The sequence below is a fragment of the Otolemur garnettii genome, unplaced genomic scaffold, assembly GCF_000181295.1.
Source record: "Otolemur garnettii isolate 467f Iridium unplaced genomic scaffold, OtoGar3 scaffold00057, whole genome shotgun sequence".
Lineage (NCBI taxonomy): Eukaryota > Metazoa > Chordata > Mammalia > Primates > Galagidae > Otolemur > Otolemur garnettii.
This window is the reverse complement of record NW_003852452.1, coordinates 1,084,976-1,107,923: the sequence shown is the minus strand read 5'-3', so window position 1 is coordinate 1,107,923 and position 22,948 is coordinate 1,084,976. Positions and strand designations below refer to the sequence as shown.

General features: G+C 37.0%; 1 protein-coding gene across 1 annotated transcript in view; it reads right to left on the bottom strand.

Annotated features, from left to right (window-relative positions):
- The window catches only part of PDE3A (phosphodiesterase 3A), a 304,450-nt gene that overhangs the window by 111,135 nt on the left and 170,367 nt on the right, over positions 1 to 22,948 (bottom strand). The gene's annotated exons all lie outside the window — the stretch shown is intronic.

Here is a 22,948-nt window from a genome sequence, read left to right as displayed (position 1 = left end):
TCCTTGAAAGAGTAATCATGCTCTTAAAATCTTCATTTTAATAATCATCTATGAAATAGCTACCACAAATAAATTAACATACCTGAAGGAATACATTTCTAGTTTGATAACTGACATTTCAACTTCTCATTTCTTAAGAAGTTGATTCTAATTAATATTATCGTGACAAAGAGTCTGCTAACATAGAGCTTTACTGCTATCTGTCAGTAACATCCCAGATAGATGTTAAACTATGTAAAGTTTTATTTGTGATTCATTAAATTTTCAATTTATTTGGAAGATACGTTAAGTAACTCACTAGGGTAGTTTAATCTACTGCCATGAATGGTAAGAACCAAAAGGCCAAAACATTTTAATAATTCTTAATCTATTTTGATATCACAAAAACATGAGTGCTCCAAAGAGTATAATTATTTCATGTGAACTATGCCCCAAAAGTTACAGAACGCAGATTTTTCAGAAAAACAGCAACTGTAAAATATTATTAAGTCATTCCCATAGTTGTGATAACCCTGAGTTACTTTGCTTATAAAGCAGAATATATATTTGTTGCAAATAACATTTAACAGGATGAATATAAAGGAAATATAAGGTATCAACTGAGAGGATTGAAAATTCCATTCATCTGTCCAGTATATTCATTACTCATGACTACTGACTAATGAACTATTTACAACTAATAACCTAGCAGTTAACAAGGGGACTATTTCTAACAGCAATGACTCCTTAGATTTAAACAACTAAACTGTTCACAATAGTAACAAAAAGTAACACACCTTTGAATATTATCAAGGAATGTTTAATAATCACATACAAAAAATGGTAAAATTTTAGTGACAAACATAGTGTTACCAGTTAAGACTGAATTAGATAAAATTTTTAGGTACTCAGTTCTATGTAAACAAAATTACAAATTTAATTTCAATGAAAAGCTAATAGTACCGTAGAACCTCCATAGTTGACCACCTCTCTACACGGACCACCTTCTTAAGTTGACCTAATTTTCATAGACTGCACACGAACCACAAACACATATCAGTACAGTAGGCCTAGTTCCTTATGTTGACCACCTCTGTATATTCAAGAGTTTGTTACAGTGCCTTGGATGGGAAATTTCTAGAAGTTATGCTGTAATTTTAATTTTTTTTAATTAAAAACTTTTTTTTGAGATAGTCTCACTCTGTTGCCCTGGGTAGACTGCCCTGAGGCAAGAGGATCACTTGAGCCCAAGAGTTTGAGGCTGCCGTGAGCTACAATGCCACGGCACTCTACCAGGGCTACAAAGTGAGACTCTGTCTCAAAATAATAATAATAAAATAAAAATTTAAAAAACAGAACCCTAGGAGACAACTGAGGGAAGGATAAGAACAATTTACAGAAGAAATATCAATCGTTCATAAATTTATGGGAAAAAACCATAAAGAAATGGTTTAAAACCATGGAAGAAATTTAACAAGATCAAGATATTATTGTGTATTAAATTAGCAAGTGAGTAATGTTGAAAATAATGTACATAATTTCCACATATAGCCAATGTATATAAACACACATACTTTAAATACATTTACATATACAGATATAAAATATATAATTTAATACATATCCAATATCCTCTGAACCAATAAATGATAATGTAAAAGTTCAGCAATTACCATGTGTTAATTATTATATCCAAAAAAGGAAAACTATCAAATAAATTATAGCATAAAAATGAACACTACATAGCTATTAAAATGTGGCTTTGAAGGCCTTTATAAAAAAATTACATGACAAAAAATTCACATGGTATACAAAGTAAAACATATAACAGTTATTTTAAGCTACTCAGTTTTGACAAGACATAGTCAATCACTGTAAGTTTGGAATTATTGCACTGATCTAATTATAGTTTAGCTAGGACACAATTTTGAGTCTATTAGCTGATACAATCATGTAAAAATGAATGCTTATATGTTATTTCTTTAATGCTTTATTTTTAATTTCTAGAATGACTGGCATTATATCTGCTAGTAAATATTAATATGCATTCAAATTTTATTATAATAAGGTTCATAAACACTAATCAACTAATGAAATAAATAGGATGATTTAAGAAAATATAAATTAAGAACCTGTAATTTGTTTTTCCACTAGATCTATCAACAACAGTTCTTGACACATTTCAATCACCCGCCTTATTGAGGTCTTGAGAATACCTTACGTTAAGGATAGGAAGAACATCGCTTCTTGGCCTTTTGGCTAAGATCAAGTGTAAGAATAGGAAGAACAGGTGCTGATTTGGCAACTTTTAAAGAGGGAGTAAACTTGAGTGCTAGGTACAAGTGATATGAACTATGGAAATCTTCTGAAAAGAATACCTTATAAAAGAATAGCTGTGTCACTATTATCCTCCCCACTTAAGAGGTTAAACTAACAGGATCAGGGTAACTCGGTAAATTCTATCTCAGTAAAAGAGGTAAATAAATCTCACAAACACAAACTGTAACTCACAATACGGTTGTGTACTGTTCTCTTTAAAAGAGAATATTTGACAATGACAGTCAATCGAGAAGGTAGCATTATCATGGGACCAGAACTCTAACAAAATAAGAAAAGCATGGAATTCAAAACCACGGATGAATTTTAGTCAAAGAAAAAACACATTCAAAATGACTCATTTGGGTCATCACTTATGACAGAAGAGAAGATCTATCTGATAATCTGCAAGTGAGAGCTTATAAAAATAAGCCTCCCAAAATTCACTGCTTAATCTTTTCATTTCCAAGCACTAAACAGTAAAATTTGCCAAATGTGATATGTATCAGAGAGTTATTTCTTTATATAACAAACTAATGAGAAAGACATATGGTTAAGAAATTCTATTCTTATCTATTTACATATTATATATTAATTATCCTTTTCTATTTGAGAGGTATGAGTTTGACCAAGAATGTGACAATATGTTAAAATATACACTATGGCAATTTATTTCAAAGTAATAAAAAAGTGACAGAAATCTATATGCTACGTGAAATCTGAACAAAAAGAAATTAACAGCCTATGATAAATGAGATGTCTTCTCTAGTCAAGAAGAAGAGTGGTTTTCCCTTTGGATATGACGAAATTTTACAATGACTGTACCATTAAAATGCCATTTTTAATTAAAATAATCTAGCCAAAATTTAGCATTCATTATTTCAGTGTAGAGAGTATGGAGTTCACTGTGGCACTGTAATTTTTGTAAAAGCTGAGGAAGAGGTGATGGTGTGGGTAGGAGTTGGATCAGGGGTCAGAGCTCTGCTGCTCCCTTCGAACACTGCACCCTGGGCATAGGATTGGGGGAGGCAGAGAATGGGAGAGTGAATGCACATAACCTTTAGATCACTATATGTAGCATATGAACGTGTATCCTGCTTGCATATTTAAAAAATGTGCTTACTGTTATAAGAACACTGCCCTCCAATCATAGACCAAGGACCAAAATAAGCAGTATTATTTTAGTATTCTTAAAAAAAAAAACCATCTATAGTATAATAAACTGACTTTTTAAATATTACAGACTCTTTAACCTAAACAAAGCATTTGGCCACTTATCATATTGGCCAAACAGAGCATTGGCCACTTTGGTTCCTGTCAAAGCAGAACCATAAGGCTCAATGTTTTACAAAGACAACTTCCTCTCCCTGCTCCCTTGACTAGTGATTACAACAAATAAAAATTATTAGTAATTTGCAAGCAATAGTAAAAAACAAAAAGACAGCTTACACACTGAAGTCGATGAATTTCACCATGAAATGCAATTGATGTTGCTATGGATACCTTATCAATGAGAAAGTCAAACATCTTTCCAATGAAATAGAATTACTGCCATGTTTCCGTGACCAAATAGTAACTTGACAATATCATGGGATTAGATAAAAGACACCCATGGGTCACAGACAATAAGGAACAGAAGTTGAAACTGTGGATTTTTTGCTTTTTTGTAATTTAATTTATCTAGACTAAACTTTCAAAATAAATGAATAGCAGCATGCTACCTAAGCAATTCCAAGAAAAGAGAAAGTTTAAGATGATATGATACTCTTTTGGGGGTGAGGAATGAGTTTAAGATTCGTTGTACAAAGTTGCTAGAAATTTAAAACAGAAAGACAGATGGAGAGATTGAGACTGGGAAAATGAATAAAAATAAAGGAAATGAACATGTATTCCGGTTGATATGAGTACATGACTCCTTAATCCAGAAAGAAAAAAAAAATGTTTGTCTCTTACCATATAAAAAATACCCTCTTGGTATTTAATTATGATTGCTCCTTTGGGTAATGACATTTTAATAAGTATCTTACCAGAACGTCTGGGGATATATGGGTCACCAAGGTTATGCCTACAAATGGCAAACAAAATCTTTCCATCTGATGAAGGAATTCTCTTTAAAAAAAAAAAACAGAAGAAGAAAAAAAAACTTTCCTCTCAGCTCCCATTAACCAAGATAGGCAAAATGAAGACCATTAAATCATTCCTGGCCAAACAAATGATGCTTCCTTGAAAAGAAACACAATCTCTTTCACGAAGCACTTCCAAAATCGTAACTTCTTTAACATGCAGTCATTTCGATCCTTATGGAATAGATTCTTTTCTCTCTTTCTTTTATTTTTAATAATAAATTTCTGCATCCCAGCCTTCAGCGAACAGTATGCTACACAGTCCTCAGCTCCAAGAAAAACAAGACTGCTGCCAAATGCAGAATTTAAAAAGTTCACAGGAGAAGCAAAGAAGAAGTCAGCATGGAAACAAGAAGGTCCTATCCAAGCAGCGATATTTTTAATGATGGCATGCAAAATCAGGAGGGTTGAAAGCACATTTCTGTAGGTAAAATATTCTCCCTCAGTGTTCGTCTCTTTTCCCCTCTGCTGTTTTCTCTCGCTGTCTGTTTATATAAAAATTGATGCTTTTTCAGGGACTTCTTGGGAGAAAAGAAAATCATAATACCTATGACAAAAGGGATAAACTGCAGGAGAACCACAACTAGATGGAAAATAAAAAGTTATTCTTTGCACAGACTTCCAAGAGGTGAGAGGTTTGGGATATGAAACATCCACCACTATTATCTTTGCATGGCTCTCCAGGACACCATTCTTTTTCACTGGTTCATAATTACTGAAACAGAGTGTGGAAGACAGAAAAAGGATATCCCAAGGAGATGAAAGTTACCCCACAGCCCACTTTTATTTCATCATTTTTTTAAAGCAAGTATTTATTGTATGGCTATTGTATAGAAGGCACTGCTCTTGGCAAAACCGACATGTATAATCAGACAACAGGTAGCTCTGCTCCCCTAGCTCTGACATTCTAGTGAAGGAAAACAGAAGACACGCCCAAAGCATAATACACCGGGTGGTGGGAAAGCTATAAAGAAGCTCAGAGGACAAGGATGAGGGATGAGTGGGTAACGGTGTATAGCACCCAGGAACACAGCTAAGCATAGGGCGAGTACAGCAGACCGGGGGAAATGTGACATTTCATCAGAGAACTGTATACAGTAGGAGAGGCAGACGTACAGACCTGGGGGACAATGCCAGCCAGAGGGAACAGAGGCTGCAAAGCTCCTGAGCCAGGAGCAGGAATGGCCCATTGGAGGAGCAGCAAAGCATCCTGACGCTAACATTTAAAAAGGAGTTGGATTTCTGGAATTACAGATACATACGTCTATTTAGCACTTAACTCTATTCCTTTGGTATCCAACTGGTCCATTAATCATTAGCTCATTAAAAACTGCAAAAAGAACATTCTCTAGAGAATACTAATGCTCTGAAGAGTACGACTGTGTCAAGGATTTTTCTTTCTCTAAACTCTTACCCTAGTCCATACAGTGAGAATTTATAGAATGTTTCAATTACAGATTAGTTGCAATTCATACAGAAGATAGTCGTTCTTTTACACATGTGTTTTGTGTGTCAAGAGTTAAAAACCGAGAGGGAGTAGGGGTTGTCTTTTAATAACAAATTTACTGCGATGTGCCCGGAGCTTTCAATGTGATAAACAAATTAAAATCTCTTCTTCAATCCTGGCGTGTTGCTCTGGACTCTTCCTTTGGCATACTCTTTTCTTTAATCTGTTTCTGCTTTTATTTTCTCTCTCCAGAATTCCATGTGGGAAGAAGGGCTTCCCGGGTCTATCAGAGGGAACTACTAGGACTCAGAAGGCCTGTGGTGGAGGGTTTAGGGCTGCTCAACTCTTGTCTAGCCCTTCTAGAGAACTGCTGTTATTTCTCTACGCTTTCCTTTGACTCTTATCAATAGAGTAAGAAAGTCCAGACTGCATTGCTCTCCTTAGGAAAGGCCCTGGGGAGGTCTGCATGGGGTCTGGGGTTGAGGCCAAGGTGCTAACAGAATCCTTAAAGCTCATTGTCACTCAGTCCCCCATGGTTCTTTCTACACTGGGGGTTCGGGTTTAGAAAGACCTCACCAATATAAGCCATGCCTGAAAGAATAACTTCCTTTATGATTTAATTTGCAAAGTGGTAGGCTCTAGAAGCCCCCTTTGGGCAAACCAGCTATGAGTAGCACCTGTAGCCTCATAGACAGCCTACCTTGATAAGAGCTACTTCATCACACCCCCCACTTCCCAAATCCACCCCTTTCTGCAAGGCATTAGCCAATGGTGCTGATTTCATTGACGATTCCACAGGGAGACAGCAGGACACTGTTACATTACACAAGATACAGAAAATAGCTATGAAAATATCCTTCAGACATGACCACAAAGCTTTTTTTTTGGGGGGGGGGCAGCCATCACCTCTTGCCCTTTACTCTTGGGCTAAAGAAAGGGAAGTGGGTCTTGTTCAGCACCCTGGTTCCAGCCTGTCCTGACTCTAGGATCTTTCCCAGGCTCTAAATCTCTTATGGTTCTCTGAATTAATTTAGCTTTCTCTTGTGTTTTCCATCTTAAACTTTCAGACACCTTTTCAGAAACACAGAGTCTTTAGAATCGACCCTCTCCTGAATGACTGCCAGTAACGGATACGTCTCTTCCCTTCACAGTTGGTGATAACTACCTAAATTCCATTCACTTGGCAGGTATTAAAGTCCTGATCTTGACTCTTGGGACTCCAAACCAGCAGCCAGCATACATTTCATAAATACTAGGGAATGAGGAGGCTTCGAACAGAGCGAAATTCAGGTATCCTAGCCTCTCTGCTGCACGTTCTGTATGTATTTCTGATATTGATGTCTCCACACTCCCATTTATGATAGTTCCATAATTCTATTTCTGCCTCTGTTCTCACAAGGACAATCATTACCCTACACCTATCTGCTGCCACTAGACTTACAAGGCTTCTAGTATTTTCACTTACTACGTCTTGCCTATCTTGCTTAGGCGAAATTTTTGTAACTTTTATTGCTAATTTCTTTTTTGCTATTTCTGATAATGCAACCACATCAGTCTCATGCTTAAACAGTTTCCTGTGAAGTATTTTATGAAAAAATGACAATAAAGCATAACAAATGTGTGAAATCCTGCATAATTCAATTCCTACCTGGATATTCCCAGTACCTATTGGCCTTAAGTAACCATAGAACCTTTGTTTCAAGAGACTTATAGTTTGTCAGAGAACACAAACACATTTTGAGAAATATTCTCTACAGTCTTCTAAATACTTTTCTTTTATCGTCAAGAAACAGCAGGATACTATCCTTATTTTAGGGGTATGGAAATGAGTTAAGAGAGGTAGAATAGTAACATAAGTAGCCAGTGGATAAACATAGATCAAAATTTAGGTCTCCTGGCTGCAAATAATATACTTTTTTAGTCCTGCTCTGCTACTTTTAATAATCAGTAGAGTCCAAACTCAGTTCAGGTTCTTGGAACTAAAGTATTTTGATCAGGAAACAGAAAAACATCAGATTTGATTTGTCTTCAAGTAATTCATGGTGGTAGTTAAGTGATAAATTTACTATCTCCAAAATCAATTTTCACCTCTGTAATCTCCAACTTTCTTTAAAACAGAGGAATAATAGAAAAGGTTGGTTTCTCCAAAAATACTTATAAATACTATAATGTTAATCATAATGTCATATGTTGGCTATAAAATTACCCCCAAATGTAAATTACCTATCAGATATTTACCAAATTCTCTATTAGCACATCTCATCAATACCAATTTCTGCATTCATTCATTCATTCCCTGAAGCATTCTTTCAACAGATATTTGCGAGGTGTATTCCATGTAAGCTTAGCAAATGTGGACATGCCAACCCTGGGGCACCATAGGCCCTGAAGTTCCTTCTGAAGGATAGGAACTTGTGTACTTTCCTACACAAAGTACAGCGTGGTGGTTATGCCCCTGAGGTAGAGTGTGGGCCAGAGTAACTGCTTCAAACCACACCTGTGATGTGATATTCAGTAGACACATGATCTTGGGGAAGTTATTTAGTACCTTTCTGCCTCTGTTTCCATACCTCTGCAAGTCAGATAACAATAGTATCTATCTTGTTTGGGTTTTCAAATGTAAAACAAGTCATATAAAAAGTCTTTGTGTACCTGGGGGTATAGTAACAACTCAATACTTTTGCTGTTATTTTTATCACTATTAATACTTACAACATGGAATCTAGTTGAGATATTATTGCATTCTGAGAGCAAAGTATAATTTGGAAAACATAGATGATTTTTTTTTTTGAGACAGAATCTCACTATGTTGCTCTCAGGAGAGTGCGGTGACGTCACAGCTCACAGCAACCTCACACTCTCGGGCTTAAGCAATTCTCTTGCCTCAGATTCCCAACTCAGATATAGACACCTGCCAAAACACCCAGCTATTTTTCTGTTGCAGTTGTCATTGTTGCTTAGCTGGCCTGGGCCAGGTTTGAACCCACCAGCTTTGGTGTATGTGGCTGGCGTCGTAATCACTGTGCTACAGGTGCCGAAACATACATGATTTTTTATGAAGGTAGAATGGGAAAGACTCATTTCTAGACCCTGCAAATATACAACTTACAAAATTTGATCAATTTGCTTATAATTACAACAAAACTTCATGTATCCTAACTCACAGTAACCTGCAGCACATGTACGTGAGCATGGGGTCTACTCAGTCTACCCAATCAGACTCAGATTGATTTTTTTTTGCATGAAAATTGTAAAATCCAAATTTTAAACATTACTGTATTCCTTTGGTGATGAGAGGCCTGAGATAGCTTAATTTTCCTAAGGCATAAAGAGTAGTAAAAGGCTGAGTCCCAACTACGAAATGTTTGAAAGATTAGCTGGAGAAAAACTATGCGAGAGAGTGTGGGAAGGGCTTGTTCCTTCCTGTATACCATTTGTTAGCTGGAAACCATCAAATTTCCAGGGCAATGGATAATTAGGCCTACAAACAAACCCAACTACCCCGACCAGAAAACAAACCTCAAAAAGTCCATGCAAATATTTCTAAAGCAACCACAATAAAAGAGCTTTTACGTGCTTTTGAGAAGATGAAAACACAATACCTGTGAAATATTTAAACAAAGCATTACGGCTTTAATTTACTAACTCTATCAACTGTGTTCTTCAGGTGAAACTCAAACCTCTGAGCACCACTGGATCTGACTATAAACCTGTATTTTACAGTTTGTTAAACTACTTCTTATATTATTTCTGCCAATTTGGGTAATTGAGTAGGAAACATAAAAAATAAAATGAAGGCTTCATTTATTATTTCCAGCTCTTCAGCTGTTGTTTTTAGACTGAATCCTGCTAATGTTTCTCAGTTTCCCTATATATTTAGATTCCATTTATACAGGACCTCATGAAAGGACTCATTCAGAGATATTTTCCACAGAAAATTATTCAACTCAGTCAAACCCTCTGGGGCAACTTCATGAAACTAATCTATAAAATCGATCTCTTTGCTTAGAAAAAAATTGAAAATACTAGGAAAAATATGAAATTCAGCATCAACAAGATTTATTAGTACTTGCATTTGGATAGATTAAAGTTGTTTTTCTCTTTTCCTTTATTAAACATTCTGATATATTGCATTTTGTGTAAACAATATGTAATTTCTTAGACTGCAGCATTAACATTAATAATGTATGCTAAGAAATGGATAAATTACTTTGATTCCCAAATAGTTTACATTTTGGCCCTACTAGTTACACACATACACACACAGTTTTTAAGCTGTTACATATAACAAACTTAAACCAGAGGAAAATTTTCTAAACTTTTTTTTTCAGAAATGGTCTTAAAACTAACAAACAGGTGACTTCCTAAAATAAATCTTGATAAGTCATGGAACTTAAAACACTGAACTCATTTTAAGTCATAAATGAAATAAAATGCTGAATTCATCTTAATATAATTTCCCCTTAATGTGAAGTGCAAAATTTTTAATCTTAGTTCATTTAGTGTTTAGCCACATTTTCATCAGTGCCAAAAAACTTCAGAAAAAGGCAAAACTCCAGACTTTTCCCCTGCTACTTCCTCCTCCAATCACCTAGACTGTGGGGCTGGTTGAGTGCAGCACAGGTTAAGTGGCAGAGAACAATGTACGCCAGTCCCATCATGTGTTCCTTGAGTTCTTTCTTTTTCCTCTGAACTTGGGTATTGCCCAGATTACTTCAGTTCCACTTCCAATTAGTATAGTGTAACAAGGCACATGCATTTTGTCTTCATTTTCTTAAATGTGGCTGGAAGTAATTTATTATAAAACTTGAAGATACTGTTTTAGACCAAGTTTAAGGTAAAGCATATCGCTCCCCCTAAATTTCACCTTGCACCTCAATTCTTTTTCATGACTTTAACGTGGCTTTGATACACTGACAGCAATTTTATGGGTTTGTTTATACAAAAAAATGTTCTTTCATAAACCCCCCAAAAGTTTTCATGGACATTTATTCCTTTGGGGGATATATGATGTGGATTTCTATTTAGGGGCTAAAGAAAGAAAACTGGAATAGAAGATGATGTGTCAAGGAACAGGGAAGAAAGACAAAAAAGGAAGGGCAGGATATGATCTAAACTGTATTTAACTGAGGGGGATAAAACTGCAGATGCAGAAAGGATTACCATGTATTTCTCTGTTCTTACTTCAAGTACTAGAACTAAGATACTTACTCTCTTTTCTTTTTACCCAACTACTATGTACTAGACTCTTGATTAAAGGCAAAATATTAAAAAGAAGGAGGAGGTGGAGAAGGGGCAGGGAGGAAGGGAAAGAGGAGGAGGAGGACGGAGAGGAGGACAGAGAGGAGGAGAGGAGAGAGGAGGAAGAAATAAGAAAAAAGAAATAAAAAAGAAAAAACCAGGAACCCAAAAGCAAGCATGGGGAGAAGAAACACAAGGAAATAATAAAATAGCTACTTAACAATGGCTATTAAGAAGCATCATTCTGAGCTGTATTAAGAAGCTTTATCATGTTGATTTATCCTTGACCTTGTCAGTTTGAATTAATAGTACACAGGGGATGGGACTCTTGGCTTATCTAAATTGAAAGCTCGATAGACTATTTGCAAACAGGTGGCCCTTACAGAAAGTATATGATTTTAAAAATCTACTAAACACATTTTGTGTCCAACCACAATTTGAAGTATTAAATGTTTCACCACAAAACATGTTTCACCATAAATTGTGTTCCAGAGATGTGAGGAAGGGTAGGGTGTGGGAAACAAAATATCCATACACTTTGGCATGTGACAGCCAAAACTTTTTAATGAAATTGCCACTAAAAATTCTTTAGTTTCTCATTCTTGATGAAGGAACTGAAGAATTAGAATGTAACAATTTACAACCGATCACAAAATCACATTTGAAAATTAAGTTATTGTCACTTAAGAGGAGTAGTACGGTGATTTTTCGTGTTAGCCTAGATTCGGACTTTTTTGGAAGATGTCCTGAGGGAATGACTACTCTTATGTTGTTTCTGGTTGCAAGGCGTGTTTTAAATGCCCATGATAATATTCTCAGGAGATGGTAAATTCAATTTTTCAGAGTCCATACACTGAGCAAGGTGTGATCAGAACTTCAAAGGGGTAGCCTGACTCGACCGCCCAACTTGAGTTGGGAATGGTTTTCCTTTTAAGCCATTCTAACAAATTTATTGTTTTGCAAGTTTCATATTTTCAGAGTTCATTAGAACCACAAACCAGACCCCTTATAATAATACTTCAGTTCATAATTTATTTCAGAAAGAAAATTTGATGAAAGATGGTTAGAGGCGGCTCTGGGAAACTCTGCTATATATTAAAATCATAAGTCACTATTAAAAAGTATAAAAATTGAATCCATTCAATTGGCAGTTATCCTATTTCCAGCCTCTCTCTTTCTTGCTGATTAAACAATACATGTTCTGTCATGCAAGTTACAGCACATTTCACAGTTTACAACATTGTAGAGTGGTTAAGTGTAGAGTCTGGAGCCAGGTTTCTTGAACTCCAATCTCAATTTCACTCTTAAACAGCTCCATGAGTTAGGGATAAGTTATTTTATCAGTAATAGAGTTTGAAAAATGGAAGTAAGAATAGATCACCTACTTTACATAATTTTATGAAGCTAGACTATTTTAAATAATTTTAAAATAGTTGAGAAAAAAATCAATATAAGATCATTGAATGGATTCTCATTTATTTCACCATTAAATTTGAACTCACTGCTATGATCTACAAGGTCTGGATGCTGTTGACTCTTCAGGGAACCAATGTTTCCATTTCATAGCACTATTCGCTCATTCTAATTCTTCAGGTTTATCTCAGAGACACTTCCCATAACTGATCATCTGTCCATCCATCCATCCATCCATCCAACACCAACAAACCTATACTAAGTGCCTCGCCTGCACCAGGCTCGGGAGCAGGAGCTAGGTTTTGGGAGTAAGCAAAGGAAGCCAGTCCTACCATCATCTTCCCCTGCTACTCTTCAGCATATGGGCACGTCTGCTACCTGCACTTAATGAAATCTAAAATACTCTTGTTCAATTATTTCATTACAGGTTGAGCATCCCAGATCTGAAAATCTGAAATCAAAAATGTTCCAAAATTCAAAACTTCTTGAGTGCTGACATGATACTAGAGATTACCCACTCAGATGGCTGAGATAGTGACATCTTTGCTTTCTAATGGTTCCATGTATACAAACCTTGTTTCCTGAAGAAAATTATTTAAAATAGTTTATAAAATGACCTTCAGGTTATGTGTATAAGGTATATATGAAAGTAAATGAATTTCATGTTTAGACTTGGGTCCTGTCCCCAAGATACCGCATTATGTATTTGTAAATATTCCAAAACCTGAGAAAATCCAAAATCTGGAATACTGCTGGCCCCATGCATTTCAGATTAAAGACAGTCAACTTATTCTTGCCTTGTCTGTCTCTCACTCAAGAAAGGGATTTTCAGGAGAGCAGAAATCTAATTAGACTTAACTGGCAACAGTTAAGGGACTCAATAAATATTTTTGAAAAATGACTGATTGGTTTTTCTGCCCACAAGAAAAATTAATAAGGAAAGTCAATTATTTAGAAATTTAAATAATGAGTTGACCTAAAAATTCCACTGTTGTTTAAATACTTACTTGTCTTCAATTTCATCCTGCTTAGACTCTGGCTGCTATAAAAAGAGTCCTGTGAAATTTATTGGTTTATAAAATTATAATAAATACCATGCCTATTGTTTTCATTTTAAACTCCTATGGCACCTCTTGATGGACACGTGGTTAATCTAAGGTGCTGCAAGCTCATACATGCAGACAAAAGCACACAGCCAGAGAAGGAGCTTTGCTCGTCTGCTCCAACTTAGAATTTCCCATCGGTCATCCCCTGCCTACGTCACAAAGGCTGCTAGTTGCCCACGCTATATACATCTTTTTCTTCTTAATGACCCCAATCCCAATTTTCATACAAATAGCAGTGGGATCAGCAAGGAAACTATTAATTCATTTCCCAACATTAACTCCCTTACAGATCAGGAGGCCTGGAGATGAAGTCTTGGCCAATAAAATATAGGTAGGAGTTATTGTGTGCGGCCTCTAGGAAACCTCTTTAAAAGGGGAAAGACTTGGCTAGCTTGTCTCTTCTCCCTTTCTGCCTTCCCATGCTTCCTGCCTGGAAGCATTATAGGATTCTGGAGATGAAGCAGCTATCATCTGACGCAAGGGACCCCGAGGGAAAGATGATTGTCTCTGCCCCAGCATCCTGATGCCATGAAAATGTCATCTTTGAGTTCATTGGAGCAGACATACACACACACACACACACAAAAGCATGCATATGCAAGGAATTTCTTATGAAAGAGTAGCAATAACAGCAGGCAACAGATACATGCTGGTAAAGTTCCTGGAAATGGAAGAGAAATAGACCTACACATAATAGCTGACTTTGGATTCACATCTCCCACCCCCAAAGAAACTGAAAGTACATTTTCTAGCTCTAGGATTGGTACATAGAGGAACAATGTATGTTCTTAGTTTGATTCTCACTACGTACATACGTGTTAACACACATATCAAATTCAATCTTGTGAGTTCAACAAACACGACGTGTCTCTGTCCCCTTTGTTGCCAATATCTGAATAGAGAATTTTAAAAAGACTATCACTACTTTAAAAACCAAGGATGAGGGGAAAGGCCACACATAGTGGTATGCGCCAGGTGAAAGGGATTTAGAGAATAGATTTAAAAAATGGTTCTGAAGAATGTATTACAGATGCTCGTATTAATAGTTGTTTGGGGAAAAATAATTACTACTAATTTTGGAAATGCTTTCACACTGCCGGTGGGACTGCAAAACTAATACAACCTTTTTGGAAGGAAGTATGGAGAATCCTCAAAGAATTTAAATTAGACCTCCCATTTTATCCTGCAATCCCATTACTAGGCATCTATTCAGAAGAAAAAAAAAACTTTTTATCATAAGGACATTTGCACTAGACCGTTTATTGTGGCTCAATTTACAATCACCAAAATGTGGAAATAACTTAAATGCCCACCAACCCAGGAATGGATTAACAAGCTGTAGTGTATATACCATGGAATACTATTCAGCCATTAAAAGAGATGGAGACTTTACATCTTTTGTATCAACGTGGATGGAGTTGGAACACGTTCTTCTTAGTTAAGTATTGCAAGAATGGAGAAGCAAGAATCCAATGTACACGATACTAATGTGAAGCCTGTGGACCATCTAATACATGCCCACATAAGAGAAAAACTCAAATCAATTCAAGGTGGTGGGTGAGGAAATGGGGGAGAGGGGAGAAGGGAGGGGAGTGGGTGTGCTCCCACTTAATGGGCATGATGTTAGGGTGTATGGCACCCCTTGGGGGTGGGACACAATGATAAGAGGGATGTTACTTAACAAATGCAAACATTGTATATAACCTAATTCTTAGTGCCCTCAACCTGAAATAATAATAAAAAAAAATGTTGGAAATGCAGAGCTAGACAGTTGTTATTTAAATATAGCACCTCATATAACCTTTACTATTGTGACTTCAGAGTAATAACTAAAGCAATTAACACTCCTCAATCTACCTTAGAAACTGAACTCATTTGTCCTGAAGCATCTGGTGCCTCATAGAGGATAGTTTCAGAAACATAAAATCAAGAGTTACTCAAAACTCTGTACTTTCATTCAAAAAACTAAGGACTTTGAGAATACAAAAACGACTGCCGAATGTATCATGCAAAGAAACAGCCACTTTAAAATCCAGCCTCAAAAATAATTTGTCTGATTCTTGTTTTAAAAAATAGAAACACACAACGAAGGAATTAAGAGAGGGAAAGACAAGACAGGGAACGGGAGAAAATATTTTCAAACCATAAATACGATAAGAGACTTGTATGCAATACAAAGAAAATAACCCAACTGAAAAACAAAATAGGTACAATATTTAATAGAGCTTTGTCCAGAGAAGAAATACAAAGTGGGCAACAAGCACATGACAACACGCTCATCAGCATTAGCTATTACAGAAACGCAAATCAAAACCCCAGCGAGATACCACCTCTCCCCCACTGAGATGGCTATAATAATGACTTTTAAACAGACACACAGAAAATAAGCATCAGAGAAGATGTGGGAAAATGGGAACCCTCGTACTTTTCCAGTGGAAATGCAAAGTGATGAAGCCCCTTGGGAAAATCATTTACGGTTTCTCAAAATGTTAAACATGGAGTTAACATATTTCACCCCAGGTATAAAATAAAGCACGACATTCTAACTCTAAGAGAAATGAAAACATATAGTCACACAAAAAATTTGAACATGAACATTGATGGGAATATTATTCATAACAGCCAAAAAGTGGAAATGATTAAAAGTTTATTAACTCATCATGAAACCAACTATGGTACATCCATACAATGGAATAGTATTTGGCAGCAAAACAAGAATGAAGTACGCTCCAACACGGATAAACCCTCAAAACACTGGGCAAAGTGAAAGAGGCCTGTCACAAAACACCACAAAGAGTTTGTTTTCTAAAGTGGCAAATAGGTTTATTTTTTTTATGAAAAGATGCTCAACATTAGTTTTTACCATAAAAATGCAAGTCAAACAACAATGAGATATCATCTCACACCTGTTATGACGTATAAAAAAGTCAAGAGTTAATAAATGTTGCAAAGATGAGGAGAAAAGTGAACTCTTGTACAATGTGAAAGGGAATGCAAATCCATCCAGCCATTATGGAAAGCAGTATCTGGTCCTTAAACGCCAACCTCCCAGTCTGACAGAGTTGTGTACTGTCACAAATTCTCCACCCATTTCCTGGCATCCCTGTTGTCCCAGCATGCTTCTTAAAGAACTTGCAGTACCTACAGGTCACAGGGTGACAGAAGATATGGCAGAGACACCCGAACCCTCCTGAGCCAAGAAGGAGCAGAGAACAGGGATTGAGTTGGGCGGGCTGAGCCAAGAGACCAGAGTTGTTTTGTTTGTTTGTTTGTTTGTGTGTTTTTTAAGAAAGACCACGCCAGCACAGTGGCTCACACCTGTAATCCCAGCACTGTGGGAAGCTGAAGAGGGAGAATTGCTTGAGCTCAGGAGTTGGAGACTCGCCTGAGCGAGAGTGAGACCCTGACTCATGAAAAAAATGGATCCGTTCCCAAAAGTGTATTTTTGAGGTTGCTCCAATTGCCTGGGGGGGGGAGGGGGTCCGCCTCATAAAATGTTCGCCCAGGCCGATTTCTTCAAGTGTTTTCCCTACACTTTCTTCTAGTATTTTTATGGTTTCATGTCTTAAGTTTAAATCTTTAATCCAATGAGAATCTATCTTAGTTAATGGTGGAAGGTGTGGGTCCAGTTTCATATGAAAGCTATAACCTAATTATAGCCTAAGAACATGAGGAGGGGAGGGGGGAGTGGAGGGAGGATGGGCGGAGGGAGGTGATTGGAGGGATCACTTCTATGGTTTACCTTACAAGGGTACAAGGGAATCTTTCTAAGAGTAGAATATAAATGTCTTAACACAATAACTAAGAAAATGACATAAAGGCTATGTTAACCAGTTTGATGAAAATATTTCAAATTGTATATGAAAACACCACACTGTACCCCATGATTGCATTAATATGCACAGCTATCATTTAATTAAAAAAAAAGAAAGAAAGAAAGAAAAAAATGGAAAAACCCAGTCCGGCACCACCTGTAAACCCAGCAGCTTCCGGAGGCTGAGGCAGCGGAACGCCCACAAGCTGGAGTCTGAGGTTGCAGGGAGCTACCAAGCCACTGCACTCTGCTCAGGGCCATAGGGTGGGACTCTGTCTCAACAACAACAAAAGAAACAAACAAACAAAGATGGACCAACATAGCAAAATCTGCAGAGATAGCAAATGGATTAGTAGTTGACAGGCGCTAGAGGTGGGGAGAATGGGAAGTGAGTATTAATGGGCGTAGGGGGGTTTTTGCAGGGGACATTGAAAATGTTTTGGAATTAATGGCAGCATAACTCTGTGAATAGTCTAAAAACCAGTGAACTACTACTTTAAACAGGCAAATTGCATGGTATGTGAATCGTGTTTGAGGATATGTAACGCTTCTGTGTAGAGATACACACCTCACACAAAAGAGCTCCTTAAGGAGAAAGTTAAGGAACGCTGATTCACACTAGACTCATCATCTCTATTCAAATTTGAGAGGCACTGTTGATAATATTGCAGAACAGAGAATTATAATTAACTTCTTTGTGTATACGATATTTTAGCTTAAGTAAACAGTACAAATAAGCACAGTTTAATTCTAATAGAAATAAGTATGTATGTGGTAATCGTTATTCTTGTGAGCAGCTATTCTGGACATGTTTAAGAATCTTTCCACTTAGACGACTTCTCCATGCAGAGTCTGAACCAGAGGGAGATTTTCTAAGTACTTACATCATTTGTATTTCTTAGTTGGCACCGGGACTAATTCTCCACCAGAGAGATGTAATATCTAACAGTTCTGGACCTGTTAGACTGTGGTTCACGCAGTCCTTTTCATTTTCCTTTTCTCTGTGAGTAAATCCCCTCTCAAAACATTTAAGTGTCAATTTCAGCACTAAGATGAACATTTAAACCTTTTTGTTTTATTTCAGATTAATATGAGGGGACCGATGTTTAGGTTACACCGTTTTCATTTCTAAGGTAAAGTTCAAGTTGTGATTGAGGCCTTCACCCAGGGGGCGTGCTGAACCCTTACACGTGCATATTAGCCGGAAACCCATCAATCACACACCTCTTATTTTAATAATCTTCTAATCCTATTTTAATAATCTTCTAATAATTCTTCCAATAATAAATGTTTTCACCAACATTGTATGTGACTTTTCACAGGGATTAACAGTAGTAATCCTGGAGGCTATTGGATGCAGCTTCTACAATGATGCCAGGATTCTGGCCATCTCATTTCAATAGGGGAGAGAGATACAAAAACCTAGTAAAAATAAAACTGTAAGCACACAAAACAATTGTTTTTCCTATTACTGTTGAGGCTTTTACTAAGTATTTTTTTGTGCATTATTTTAAAATCCTAAAAATAACCCTCTGAAACAATATCATTTCCCTTCTCTCAAAAGTGATGAAACTGTTACACACAGAAACCACTAGGACGTGAATGGGTCTGAAGGTCCTTCCTGCAGAATGAGAACAGTAAGCAAGGTCTGCCTTTGAAATACTAGTTCACGTGTAAATGAACATGTACTGTCAAATCTCAAATATAGAAATGATGAATGCTCCCCTGAGAGGTAAGGACATCTGTGAAAACTTAGCTAAAGATAGATGGTGATGCTTACATTGGGTTTTAAGGTATAGGAGATCACCAGAGATGGGCGAGAATTTTAGGCAAGTTTGGGTCAAGATACATAGAACCTTATACGTGACGCTGGACAGTTCAGAATGTGTTTTAAAGGTAAGAGATGAATAGGGATAAGGGAGAACTCTAGGTAAGAGAAGTCCAGATATAAAGACTTTGTACAGGGAGTTTGATAGTTCAGAATATATTTTAAAAGCAAGGAGAGGGGACACATCCAGACATTTCAGAGTACAAATTCTATACACATATCTATGTATTAAAAAGGAAAGTCTATTAACACAATAGCAGCTTACTTGTTTGATGGGAGAACTTGCGTGAAGAAAATTGATGACAAGATCGCTTAGAAGACCCAGACATCTTTTTAAAATTAAAGTTCACATTCAGGCTCGGTGCCTATAGCTCAACCGGCTAAGGCGCCAGCCACGTACACCTAAGGTGGCGGGTTCGAATCCCCAGCCCGGACCCGCCAAAACAACAATGACGGCTGCAACCAAAAAATAGCCAGGCGTTGTGGCGGGTGCCTGTGGTCCCAGCTACTTGGGAGGCGGAGGCAGGAGACTCGCTTGAGCCCAGGAGTTGGAGGTTGCTGTGAGCTGTAATGCCACGGCACTCTACCCAGGGGGGACAGCTTGAGGCTCTGTCTCAAAAAAAAAAAATAAAATAAAGTTCACATTCATTCCCCTTTTATTTCCACTGAGAAAGATCTAGTTAAGAAACATTTGAATTGGGATAGTAGGATCTCACTCTTTCACATTCGGTGATTAATCCTATAAAATATTTCTGATCGCATCCATGTTTTTTTGTATGAGATTGCAACTGTGTCAACAGGTATAACAAAGCCTAATAAATTGGAATACTCACCAAAAAAAGAATAGAGGATTGACATTTCAAAGGGGGGGAAATATCTCACTTGTTCCTTTAAATGAGTAATAAAGAGACTTTACGTCCTTCATGTTTACATGGATAGAGCTGGAAACTGTTATTCTTAGCAAAGTATCACAAGAATGGAAGAAAAAAAATCCAATGTACACAGCCCTATTATGAAACTAATTTATAGCTTTCATATGAACTGAAAACTAAAAGGAATTCAGTGTAACCTAATTATAGCCTAAGCATATGGGGGGGAAGGAGTGGATGGGTGGAGGGAGGGTGATTGGAGGGATCACCTCTATGGTTTATCTCCCAAGGGTACAAGTGAATCTTTCTAAACGTAGAGTATAAACGTCTTAACACAATAACTAAGAAAACTGACATAAAGGCTATGTTAACCAGTTTGATGAAAATATTTCAAATTGTATACGAAAACACCACACTGTACCCCATGATTGCATTAATGTACACAGCTATCATTTAATTAAAAAAAAAAAGTAATTTAAATCTCAATGACAGCCTTAAAGCAGCCACTGCATTGATAGCTCTAGAGTGGTTGCCAAGCACGGAGATTTCCATTTCTTTAATTACACAGATTAGTGTGAGGGCTCATTTCACTCAGGACACTGCACTTGAAGTATAAATAAATGAGAATATGAATGAAAAGATGAAAACATTAGTCTTATGACATACATCCTTCCAGGGGGATGAATATAAATGATTTGCCACTGGGGTTATTATTACTCATTAGAGGGAGATCATTCCCACCTCATCGACTACAGAGGACCAAAGAAAGGAGTTGAAAAAGCAAAGGATGGAAGTCCTTCCGAAAGCCAAGGCAACGTGCTTTGACAAGGAGACTCGCATCACATATCCATCGTTCACTAATTCAAAACTTACTGGGCAACTTTTTACTAGCCAGACACAGGTGATATAAGAGAGACAAGAAGTTGAATGAACTTCCACCTGGAAGGAACTCCTGTTCTTTAGAGGGAAACAAAATATGTAAATGAGAATTACAATATATTATAATTCATACACTCTGTCCCTCAGTAACAAGGAAGGCAGCATACACTATTTAAAATGTGGTTTGAAGGTTGAAGAGGGTTGTGTCAGAAAGAAATGAAGAAAAAGAAACTGAGGGCCTTGGAGGATGATGCCAGGTGCGTGGAAACCACGTGGAGTCCCAGAACGATGTGCTCAGAAAAAGCCGACAAGCTCCCTGACAACCTATACTTAGGACGCATTAAGCAAGAGGTGGCACATTCTGAACTGCGATTTTGAAGGGCCTGAGACAGCAGGCCAAGAACTTGGAAAATGTACACGAGTTTAAAGACAGTTACAGCTCTGTTCAGATTTGTTCTTTAGAAAGATCATCTTTAGGAAGGAGGTGGGTATCGGAGAGTGTGGGAGCCTATAAACTTATAAACTCTGGGCAGGAGATAAGGAGAACCTGAGTCAAGGCAGGCACTGCGGGATTGGAAGAGACAGGGGGCCCAAGAAACACACCTGGGGAGGAATTTTATTGACTTAAAGCAGATGAATAAGGGCAGCCTGAGAAAGAGGACAACTGTATACCGTCCATGCTCTACTATAAATATCGATCTAAAAGAAATGCAGACTCCTGGAGGGCGGGACTAGCTTCTTAGCCAAGCACTGGCACCCAGCAGGTGCTCCAGAACTAACCAGCTAGTTAGCTAATTACACAAATGCTGAAATGTGAAGCGATACAGCAGGAGTTCTAATATATTGTTACTACCGTAACCGCATTATGTCTGGAAGTTTTCTCAATCTAGCACGGGGCCCTTAATACATTCTTAAGTTTCCATAAAATAAAAGTAAATACTAAGAGACCTGACATAAATGTTTGATCCAAACGTTTGCTTCTCATATCGGTACTGCTAATATTGACACTGAGTGTTAGTCATCTGCCCGTCACGATAACCCTATCGGTGCTGTGGAAACTAATGTGTAAACTTAAGGAATAAGAGACTGTGCCCAACTCATTTTATACACAAAACAGTACTGTTAAGCACTTAACAAATAAATGCTGCTGGCCATTACAAATAACCGCCAAAATAAAATTCAGAAAAATTTCCAATACGTTATACATCACACTCACAAAATTATTCCATGTGAAATAAGAAAGTGACAAATGCCTTGTAACCAAATCATTATATTTTTTGTCATAAACTTCATCAAAGTTTGCCCTTTTGTCCTATCTATCTATCACTCCTTTTACTTACAGCTCTTTAGAGAGCTTTTGGAAAAGGCCGTTCATGTGTAATGTCTTCCTATTCTGAGAATTTATTAGCAAATGAACATAAACTTATTTAAAATAAAGTTCCTTTAAGTTTTCAGTGTATATGCTTCATATTTTTCTGTTGGCCACTTACATCTCTGAGAGCAGACGTTGGAAGTTAAAGGTATAAATATATTTATTAATAACCACAGAAAACAGACCTACCAGTCTCACATGTGGGAGAGTTATCTTAAAAAAAAAAACAACTGGTTTTGGTAGTTTCTGAAATTGAGTAAAAAATACAAGCCTAAGAGATGGAATAAACAATTTAAAAGCCATTGAGAATTTTTTTTATTTTGCAGTTTTTGGCCAGGGCTGGGTTTTGAACCAGCCACCTCGGTATATGGGGCTGGCACCCTACTCCTTTGAGCCATAGACACAACCCAGCCATTGAGAATTTTTAACATAAAACAAATCCTCTGATAAGAGGCTCTTTGAGTGTTCAATTAACTGCTTAGGTATTTTAGAAAGTACCACTCCTGTTAAAATAGTAGTATCATTTATTTAATAATTGCCCAATGTCTCTCTTTTTTTTTT